Raw genomic sequence first — 11,352 nt, forward strand, 5'->3', positions numbered from 1 at the left:
TGTGAAAAAGCTGTGAGACTGGGAAAGTAGAATATCTTGTTTAGTTAAAAATATCTTCTTAGGCTTACTTTCACATAAAAGAAGAAGAAATAAATAATAAAGATGTTTTGTATGATCTGTTGCACTGTAAACACTATTAATGTCGTGTTTCTGACCTTATAGGAAAACAGAAATAACAGAAAATGGAGGTGTACTCAGCTAATATCCATCTCTCCAAGTGTTGTCAAATTCTTCGAGGCTCTAGTGAATTAATTTTTTCTAATAGCCCTTGAAGTACTGACAACACTGTACGCCAAACAAACCGGGGCAACCAAAGTCCAGTCCAGTCATAATTTGGGTTGTAAAACAAGATTATGGCGCATAACACAGGCCATTTACGGAGGAGTTTGGCTTTATATCCTGCTGCTACAAATGTACTTCCTTGCAGTTTGTTCCTCTCCATGCCATGTTGATTGCCATGTTCAACCAGGCAAGAGACTGGGCCAAAGCCTACTTCTTCTCTTGGTGGGTTATGTCCATTTATGCCCATTTGTGTCCTTTCAGAATAAGGGTCAGTCACTCAGTGGTATTCTGCCCACATGGGACAGAGAAGGGAGTAGTGTTATGTTTCCATATCACATCCATGTAGGTTAAGAAACTGAATGAGAGCTTTAGTATTCAAACTTAATGGCCAAGAAAATAATAAAAAAAATCCCTTTAAGAAAATGCCTTAAAGATATTTTTTTTTTTTTTACATAGCTAAATAGTCTCATCTAACAGTGGCATTAATAAAGGAAGGATGTTAGGGGTTGGACACTATATTGACAAAATCAAGACTGCAGGGCTGGAATCCTACTATTGGAAAGATGAAATCATTTCCATGGTAACAGTGAATAAATTTTTCTGTGAAAAAGAAAGAGAGAAAAGAGTGTGACTCAAACCAGAGCTGCTCAATCTATCTCCTAAGTGGAAAAAAATGAAGACAGAAAAAACCGAGAAGACTGAAATACAGCATATGTAAAATGTCCTAATAAAACATATTATTTTCCTGTGGCTAAAATAGACAATTTTTTCTTTGTTAGAGGACAATGGGAAATTTGGACTTCCTGATCCCATGTTTGTGGGGAAAAGATGTTCCCCTGAATTTCCTTGTTTGTAATCAGCACACTGCTTGTACATTTGGTAGGACACTATTCTGTACTACTACCTCACAGCGGTAGGACCGCAGTATCACTGATGGGTGATAAACATGCAATTTATCTAGCCATGACTGAAGGAAAGTTCACTTTAACTTGAGATGGAATTTTTATGCCCTTTGATTGCAATGAGGTTTGAAACTTTCATTCCAATCACTCTATTTCTCTTCTCTAAGCGCGTTTCATTACAGAGACATTTTTGTTAAAATAACTGTGCACATGGCCATTTATGTTATTCTTTTTTTATGGTCATAAATGTGACCTTATAAGTCAGCTAGATATCATGTTACCATTACCCAAATGATTACGAAATGCTTTTCCTAAGTGAATCTTTTCACTTACAAGCAGAGTTTTATCCATAGGACAATTTAGAATAAAGGGTCTGGAAATATTTTTAGCATCTTCCCATAATTTTCATTAACGACCGCTTGTTCCACCTTAAGAAGTCACATTGCAAGGCCACGTAGCCTGGGGGGAAAAAGCATTAAATCTTTAAATCTGTAAAGCAATAATATGGAGAAGATTTTCATCCAAGATGCCTCAGATTGGGGGGCGGGGGGGGAAGAAGTGAAGGTGTTTGTTTTGAACCTGGAATGGAAGACAGTGAAAACACTAAAAGTTCACCTACTTCTGCCTGTGTCCTGGGGAGCTGCAGGAAGCTATTAGTGGGTAGGGGCACTCTGGAACTGCCTTTGTGGCAACATGCAATGCGATAGTTCCTTATATCAGGATTCATTCATTCAAAATAATGTTTCACTTGGTTTCCACAATGGTTTTTGAAAGCAGAAGTAGCAAAAAATGCACAGAAATGATGTCTAAGTGTTCAGGAACAGCGTACCCAGGCCACAGTAAGCAGTGGCATCAGTGGATTGAATGATCCTGAGAGCAGCTCAACTGCTGGAGGTGCAAATTTACTCCAGGATTGAGTCTGACCAAAGCTAACATTTTATCTTTCATGTTGCTGTGTTTTGCAAAGTGAATCTACCCAAAACATGGATTTGTATGTTTGTGTGTTTGTTTGTTTGTTATTGCACAGGACCTAGCAAGTCCTCACCTCTGTGCCTGGGAATACAATGGAACAAATCCACCTAGAAGCTTTGTTAAGGCACATGAAGGACAGGGAGGAGATTTGAAACAGCCAGCATGGCTTCACCAAGGGCAACAACCTAGTGGCCTTCTATGATGGAGTGATTACACCAATGGACAAGGGAAGAGCTATGGATGTCATCTATCTGGACTTCTGTAAGGCCTTTGACACAGTACCCCACAATCCTTCTCACTAAATTGGAGAGTTATGGATTTGATGGGTTCAATGGATGAGGAATTGGCTGGATGGATGCATCCAGGAGGTAGTGGTCAATGGTTCAATATCCAGTTGGAGATCGGTGACAAATGGTGTCCCTCAGGGGTCTGTATTGGGACCAGTACTGTTCAATATCTTCATCAATGACAGTGGCATCGAGTGCACCCTCAGCAAATTTGCAGATGACACCAAGCTGAGTGGTGCGATTGACATGCCTGAGGGACAGGGTGCCATCCAGAGGGACCTGGACAAGCTTGAGAAATAGGCCCATGTGAACCTCAGGAGGTTGAACAAGGCCAAGTGCAAGGTCCTGCACCTGGGTCAGGGCAACTGCCAGTATCAATACAGGCTGAGGGATGAAGGGATTGAGAGCAGCCCTGAAGAGAAGGATTTGGGGGTTCTGGGGGGTGAAAAGCTGGATGTGAGCTGTCAGTGTGTGCTGGCAGCCCAGCAGGCCAACCATATCCTGGGCTGGATCAAAAGAAGTGTGGCCAGCAGGTCGAGGGAGGAGATTCTGCCCCTCTGTGCCACTCTGGTGAGACCCCACCTGCAGTACTACGTCCAGCTCTGGAGCCCTCAGCACAGGAAAGACACGAACCTGTTGGAGTGGTTCCAGAGGAGGGCCACAAAAATGATCAGAGTGCTGGAGCATCTCTCCTATGAGGAGAGGTTGAGAGAGTTGGGGTTGTTCAGCCTGGAGAAGAGAAAAATGCAGAAAGACCTTATTGAGGCCTTTCAGTACTTTAAGAGGGCTTGTAAGAAAGATGGAGACAAACTTTTTAGCAGGTCCTGATGCGACAGGACAACGGGTAATGGCTTTAAACTAAAAGAGGGTAGGTTTAGACTAGGCGTAAGGAAGAATTTTTTTACAATGAGGGTTGTGAAACACAGGCACAGGTTTCCCAGAGAAGTAGTAGATGTGCCATCCCTGGAAACATTCAAGGTGGGGTGGCACGGGGCTCTGAGGAACTGATCTAGTTGAAGATGTCCCTGCTTATTGCATGGGGATTGGACTAGATAACCTATAAAGGTCCCTTCCAACCCAAACTATTCTATGATTCTGTGATTCTAACTTTTGCAAGAGTCAGGTAATATTTAAAGGCTCTTATACAACACAATGTAGGAGCATGAACAGTTTAAAAACAAAACCCAAAACAAACAAGGAAATACTTCAGGATTCTAAAGGTGGAAAGCAATGGCAGATCAATAGCTAAGGAAAATAAATGTCTCTTGTACAAGGATAGGTACCAGCTGGAGACTTCTCCTTGGCTCTTCGGGTACATCAGTCATCTTTCCTCTGCCTCTTCTATTATACAATATCTGAGAAGGGGGTTTTGATTATTTTTTTTTTAAGGAATATCCCAGTAAGGTATATTTCAGATTTCATTGGCAAAAATACAGCCATCCAAACCAAACAACTTGTGACATTAGCACTGACCCACTGCTGTGGCCAGCTCAGCTGGCCCACTGTGGTGGTCACTTCAGCTGCTTCTGAAGTCATTTCAGCTGGCAGTGTTCAGCCCTGTCGCAAAGAGGAACAAATGGAGGGGGAAAAAAAAAAAAAAGGCATTAATGTGGCCTTTTTAAAGATGAACTTTCATTTAGACCAATAAAACACACAGATTTTGTCCCTGCTGGCCTGTCTTAGTGTTTTATTTTCTCTCAAACATAATGGCTTTGGGAGACCAGGAACAGCCAAATGCTTTCCCACATATGTTATCAGTATGAATTAAAAGGTTACAAAGAAAATGAAAAATACGATTAAACTTTCTAAATCACTTTTAGAAGGGATGGTGAGGTTCAAGTGTGGGGGGTAGAGATAGATGCAAGACAGTGCGTGTATCATTTCTCCTTCTGAAGTTCACTATTTTACCATAAAGCCTGTATTCTCACATATAGCTAAATAGCAACTTCATAAATAGCTAGCTTTCCTCAGCTGTGTCTGGCCTGGCCTGAATTTCCAAACGAATTCATGTGACAACAGCAGTGCCCCGGTGCCACATGGTGCCTCACAGCCTGCCAGCCTGGATGGATGAATCACTCCGTCTATGGTGTGAACAATTCATCCAGGTTTAGTATCAATGAGCCCACGAATGTGTTTGTTTCAGGTGAAAGCCATAATTTCTGAGTTGTTTGCAATGCCTAATCCTTCAGTCTGCATATTTTTCCTTGTTGTGCTGTGGCTGAGCTCATCTTAGCGCTGTAATGATCATGCTATCATATCATTTAATTTGATGCTGCTTTGTTGAAGCTTTGTGTGTTCATATTGAGTGTTTGGCATTCAGTTTGTTTTTGTGTGGATGCTGTTGCTTTGTCTTTATACCTAGTGCCCACCTTGCCTTACCATCTATTTATTTTTAATTAGTATTACATTATTTTGAAGCTCTTCCTGTGAGTCACTGCTTTCTTCCTCAGTATGGTACATTTTCACTTGGCTTTTCTTATCTGCAAACTTTTGGATAATGATTTCCCTAACCATAGTTATTGCAAATGACTCAATATATAGAGCATTAACTATTAGAAAGTTTTTCTCCAAAATTCTTCTTTTATTTTTAATTTCCTGTTTTGTATTTGTGATGACCTTAAAAGTCCCTTCTAACCTAGACAATTCTATGATTGTATGATTTTGCACCTACTTGGCACTTGTAACTTTACTTGGCACATAATTGGCACTTTACATCTTTCCTTGTAAATTTTTGATCTTTGCTACTTGGAGAATTAGTTTTCTTTACATCTTTATGAGAGTTTATTTACTAAATTTGCTCATATCTGTAGCATTGAAGAGTCTGTGTACCTTGTCCATGCTTTCACATGCAAACCCTTTGTCCGTTATTCCTAATCCCTTATGACCTATTTCACCTCTCAAGATCTAGTAGCTGCACGAATTGGTGACTATTGTGGTTTGGCAATGTAAGGATATAGTGTTTCCACAGATTCTTGATTACATACATCAACACAATCAAACACTTCTAATATTTCCCTGGGTCCTTAGTCTGTTGGCCATAGAGTGCATTGTGGGTAGAGCATGTGCCAGTGCAACTGCTCTTACTCTTACTCTGTTTTCTTCCTTTATCCTGACATCTTTCCATTTTGTGCTGGTTTTGACTGGAATAGAGTTATTTTTTTCCATATTGGCTTGTATGAGGCCATGTTTTGGATTTGTGCTGAAAACAGTGTTGATAATACAGGGATGTTTTTGTTATTGCTGAGCAGCGCTCACACAGAGTCAAGGCCTCCTCTGCTCCTCACGCCACCCCCGCAGTGAGCAGGCTGGGGGTGGACAAGAAGCTGGGAGGGCACACGGCTGGGAGAGCTGACCCCAACTGACCAGGGGGATATTACATACCATATGACGTCATGCTCAGCAATAAATCTGGGAGAAGAAGAAGGAAGGGGGACATTCGGAGTTATGGCATTTCTCTTCCCAAGTAACCATTAAGCGTGATGGAGCCCTGCTTTCCTGGGGATGGCTGAACACCTGCCTGCCGATGGACATAGTGAATGAATTCCTTGCTTTGCTTTGCTTGTGTGCATGGCTTTTGCTTTACCAATTAAACTGTCTTTATCTCAACCCACGAATTTTCTCACTTCTACTCTTCCAGTTCTCTCCTCCATCCCAACCAGGGAGAGTGAGCAAGAGGCTGCATGGTGCTTAGTTGCCGGCTGGGGTTAAACCACGACACATTTCCATTTGTATTTGAAATTATGTACAATTTCTAATTATATCCCTATTCAGGCTCATCTGATCTCGATTTGCCAGCATGATCATTATTTATATATTTTATTTATTTATTTATTTTTTCTACATTTTTCCCCTTTCTTTTTAGTCTCTGATTGCAGGACTTGAAAGTCCTGACAGATTGCAGTTTCTGAAATCATTTTGGTGATTTTTATTCTGTAAGTACAGAAAGATGTGCAACATTTAGTCCTTGTGCAACACTCTAGGTGTGCTTTCTCAGTAAGCAGCTACTGAAAGCAGTTACTGTTCAGTGCTGCTAAATTAAAACACAAACCACAAACACCCTGGCAGACCTTGAGATCTACAAACCTGATGACAACTCCTAGCCATCAAGAGCTCTTGAACCTTTCTCGTTGGACTTACATAGCTATAGTGTATGTTAGCTTTATTCATGCAGGATGTAATCTTAGGTACAACCTCTGTCTAAAAACTTCATTCCCACCATGCCCTCAGAGGCAGAAGGCTCCTGAAATGGGCTGCACAAACCTCAGTCTGGGTCTGACTTCACAGACTGGTATACAGATTTGCATAGTTCAAAAATTAATGCTTCAGAGCAAAGGACTCCTGTTGTAGAGGGATGGAGCTAAGAGCACCATCCTCTTCCACAGGTTACAAGGGGGAGAAAGTGCTTCACAACATGCAGTATTACCATTTTAAAAGGCATTTTATTCCCTCAAAAAATGACATTTTAGAGAATAACTTGATATTCCCTACTGAGAGATTTATTTGAAAATTATGAAACTGTTTTGGTCAGGAAATATATTCCTTGTTGGACTTCAAGTTAAAACAAAAATTTATCCTTCAGTAAGCTTTTCAAATTATCAGATTATTCAACATATTGTTTGAAGCTACTGCAGTGTAGTGCAAAGACCATTAATTTCAAAGTCTTTCAGAAGTAGCTGTGATTTCCCAAAGGATCAAGCAATTTAGGAGCTTGGATCCCACTTTCAGAGGCAATAGAAGCCTTAGTCTGTTGATTTACAAGGCCATGATGTGGTTTGCTATCATCTAAACCATCCTTGGAAATGAAGCTTAAGCTCCTACATCTCCAGAGACTATTACACTAAATCAATGTGTACATGCTCTTCCCTGAGTTGCTGGGGGTCTCAGGAGAACCCTTAAACTTTCTAGAAGTTTGGCAGTTGATCAGAGATGCCTGCTGCTGCCCACATGGAAGAATGAGTACATTCATCAACAGGTTATTCACCTCTCCCATCTGAAACATGTTCTGGTGAAGGCACGGATCACATTTTGAAGAGGTGTGTCTCTCCATGGGCAGCACCCCAAACAACAAGTTTAGACCAAATGGCTTTTGGAGGACTAATGTTAAGTAAGATGAATTTCACTGTCAGTCATTTCCTTCTAATTGCCTGCCACTGAAATCCAGTGATCTTACCTAACCTACAGAGGCTGGTCTTTCTTCATTTATCAGCATCCTCCCCTGGATTTGGTTATTTTTTAATGCCTGCTTTCTCTAGATTTAGCCACAGGGGCCTACAAGAAACACGATGCATCATGTCACCTGGCCAGAGCCTGACAGTATGTGACTCGCTTTGCCGTAAAGAGCAGGGGAAGGAAAAGCCATTTGCAAATCAAAACAATTGCTCAGAAGGGCATGACAACGTGTGGCAATGGTCTCCTGTTTGGATATTGACTTTCACACTACCTGTGAAAGCACATAAAGCATTTTGAGAAAGAGGCAGGCATTGATTAGCTTTCCACAGCTCTGCAGGTTGTCCACGCCGCTATTCATCTTGTTTGGCAAGCGATTTGAAAGGGCTGTAGCAGGAACCTTTGAGGCCAACCTGGCAACATCAAACCTGAACACAGCTGAAAGCAACGTTGAATTGGACATTTGTGTTTATTGATCTTAAATCCCAAGTGATGCGGGGGAAACAGATGGGATGCTGTAACTATTTCCTGCTCCTTCCCAGTCAAGAGCTCAGAGAGTCCTTGGACCTAGTTAAGAGCTCTGGGGTGGCTGTACATTACTTCCTTGGGGGTGGTGTAGCAGAAACATATGAGTCAAACCCCTCATGTTTGCAACAGTGTCATCAAACATTCACACAGCAAAAGTTTCAGGGTGTCAGGCAAACAAGTCTTGGCTGGGCTGGTAATACAGCTCGTGTGCTTTCTGCTGTCGCAATCCTGCTGCCTCTTCTCTGCAGGTCTCAGTTTGTTCAGCCTGGAGAAGAGAAGGCTCCAGGGAGACTTTATAGCAGCCTTCCAATACCTAAAGGGGGCCTACAGGAGAGCTGGGAAAGGACTTTTTACAAGGGCATGTGGTGATAGGACAAAGGGGAATGGCTTTAATCTGGAAGAGGGGAGATTTAGAACAGATATTAGGAAGTCATTTTTCACTCTGATGGTGGTGAGGCACTGGAACAGGTTGCCCAGAGAAGCTGTGGGTGCCCCCACCCTGGAGGTGTTCAAGGCCAGGCTGGATGGGGCTTTGAGGAACCTGGGCTAGTGGGAGGGGTCCCTGCCCATGGCAGGGGGGTTGGAACTAGATGATGTTCAAGGTCCTTTCCAACTTAAACCATTCTATGATTCCCTCGCAGGGACATTGGAGCACACCGCGTGGCTTCATCCATGCTGCCATATTTACAGCCCTGCATACTATAACATTTCAACTATGGTAAAGAATGGAGATAAAAATGCTGGTGGGCTGAGGACGGGTATACAATCCTCTCAAACATCCCTGCTGTGGAGCTGGCAATGTCCAGGAGAGGGTTCGGTGGGGTAGCTGATAAATGGGGCAACTGCTTCTGGCATCTCAGTGTACCTGCTGCTGCACAGGATGACAACACTTGGAGCAAATATATACAGTCATCTTAATGTAAGACTCCCAAGGAGTCAGAATTCCCCGTGTAGGCAGACAGACACACAGACACACACACACATATAAACAGCCCCCTGCACACCACAGACTATGAACTGATACTGCAATTTTAATTGACCTTTTCCCTCAGAAGAGCAATCTACCTTACAGCGTTACTCAAGATCTTGGCCCAAGAAGTGACTGGTGGCGTCTAGGCTGAACGCCTCATGTAAGGTTACAAAACATGTCAGAATACAGTGTGTGCTTCAAGTAATTTATACTCCCTTAAATAAGCTTCCCTGTCTTGTTTTAGATGCTATCGGAATGTACAGCAAGGTACTGATGTGCCTCAGCCCAGAATTTGAAATGTACTTGTGAATAAGTTTATTTAGACCCCTTTTTTACCCAGGAGATTTCTTCTTGTCATTGTTGTTGTGTAACAAATAAAAAGCCCAACAGTTTGCAGTTCAACTTGCAAAGTTCAGCTCCAACACCTGCAATCCCCGTGGTGCGTGGGGAGGGGTGGGTGTCTTGTCAGATCTCCCAGTTCCTGTCCAGCTCCAGCTGTAACCTTTAATAAACTGCCTTGAGGTGCAATTAGCTGCTGTACAGTTTGGTTCGGTTTTGTTCTAAGTTGCCTGAGACTTCAGAGTGTAATAGACCTTCAGACTACAGGGATGTAATAAGAACAAGTTCCTTGACCTTTTATTCTCCTTGTGAATCATTTAATGGAGCAGACTTCTTTTGAACCTCCTTAAAACACTAACATGATGCTATGTCTGTGCTAAATCTTTGCACTATCATTTAAGTGTCCATCAGACATGATTTTAAATTGCTTTAAACTACTACAGACAGTGTCTTAAAAGGAAATCTGCAGTTTGGCAGAAAATCTCTTGTACCATTAGAAAATAATATAAGAACACATTATTGATAGGTTTCGTTGGAGGAGGGGAGAGGATGAATCTGCACATGAAATGTAATCAGTGATTACTAGCCACAAAAGAATTACTGCCTTTGAAGGATGGGTAGGCAAAGGCAGACATCAACAGGGAACCCAGGCAGAGATTCTCTATGACATATACCTCTGAAACAATATTTTACTACTGCTCAGTGTCATATATGCCTTCCCTTAGCTGTTCCTATTAACCTTTCTTACCTAGGTGCTTCCCAGTAATTGAGATTGCTCCACCATGGCTTCACTGCAGTTAATCTTATGTGGTCATCATGATACTAAGGATTTATAGAGCTCAGAAGAGGATTTTGTGGAGATCAAAAAGTGAATCCTGCTGTAACAGAAGCCACAAAAAAAGGTAACAAAAGTTACTGGGAATTCCAAGTACCCAGCATAGTCTATTTGTTTTAATAGGGGTCACTAACCTTTCCTGACAGCCGCCTTGTACCTTTTTGAATCAATGGAACAAGGACTGGAACCTCCACATTAGGGTGAAATTCACCCCTCAGCAAAGGTGATCCTTTGCTGCAATTATCAAAGGTGATCTTTTATAGCAATAACCAGATCTGCAGCTATGACAGCTCAAAAAGGAGAATACAAAGATGGCCTTTATGCCCCTTTAGCCTTGATTCACTCTGTGTCTGGAAAAAAAAAAAATGACTTCTGCACTAAAATTAGACTTTTATTGGCCCTCTCTTCAGAGTTGAATTTCCCATCAGGCGATGGATCTCTAGGGGTAGTGTCATATGATACTGGTGGCCTGGTTTACCTTTTCTAGACAAGAAAATTTTAATCTGTATTTTAACTTTACCTGCATTTTAATTATCCCTTTGGATAATCACTACAAAAAGGCAGTGTGCCTTTCCCTTAGCCATTCCTCCAATCTCTGGGAATATGGGGTGATAACAAATATTAGCATAAATGGCTTGTACTGAGGTTGAAAAATTTGAATTTAGTTCTAAAAGTTATTAAAGAATAATATCAGTGTTTTTTACTGAGGTAAGCAAGGTGATATTTGGGTATCTTCAATTTTAAACTGAAATCTTACAAGAAACTTAAGGAAAACTAGCTATCAAAATGTTCGAAAAGAATCGCTCTGGCTGCATCGACTTAACAAAACAACCATGCGAGAGCTCCGACTACACTGCCGATTTCTTGTCGTGCTGGCTGATGAAGAACTTCAATGTTATACGACCACCTTTTCAAATTTGTTAGCATTCACTTTGCCTGCCAAAAAAATATCCTGCCCACCGTTTGCACGGAAGCAAAGCCACCGCCCTCCAGTGGTGCATTTTGGCAGAACCGTGCGGACACTTTCCACCGTGGCTTTCGGGCACGTTTGGCAGAAAACACTTCTTTGTG

The sequence above is a fragment of the Charadrius vociferus genome, unplaced genomic scaffold (assembly GCF_000708025.1).
Source record: "Charadrius vociferus isolate BGI_N301 unplaced genomic scaffold, ASM70802v2 scaffold15, whole genome shotgun sequence".
Taxonomy (NCBI): domain Eukaryota; kingdom Metazoa; phylum Chordata; class Aves; order Charadriiformes; family Charadriidae; genus Charadrius; species Charadrius vociferus.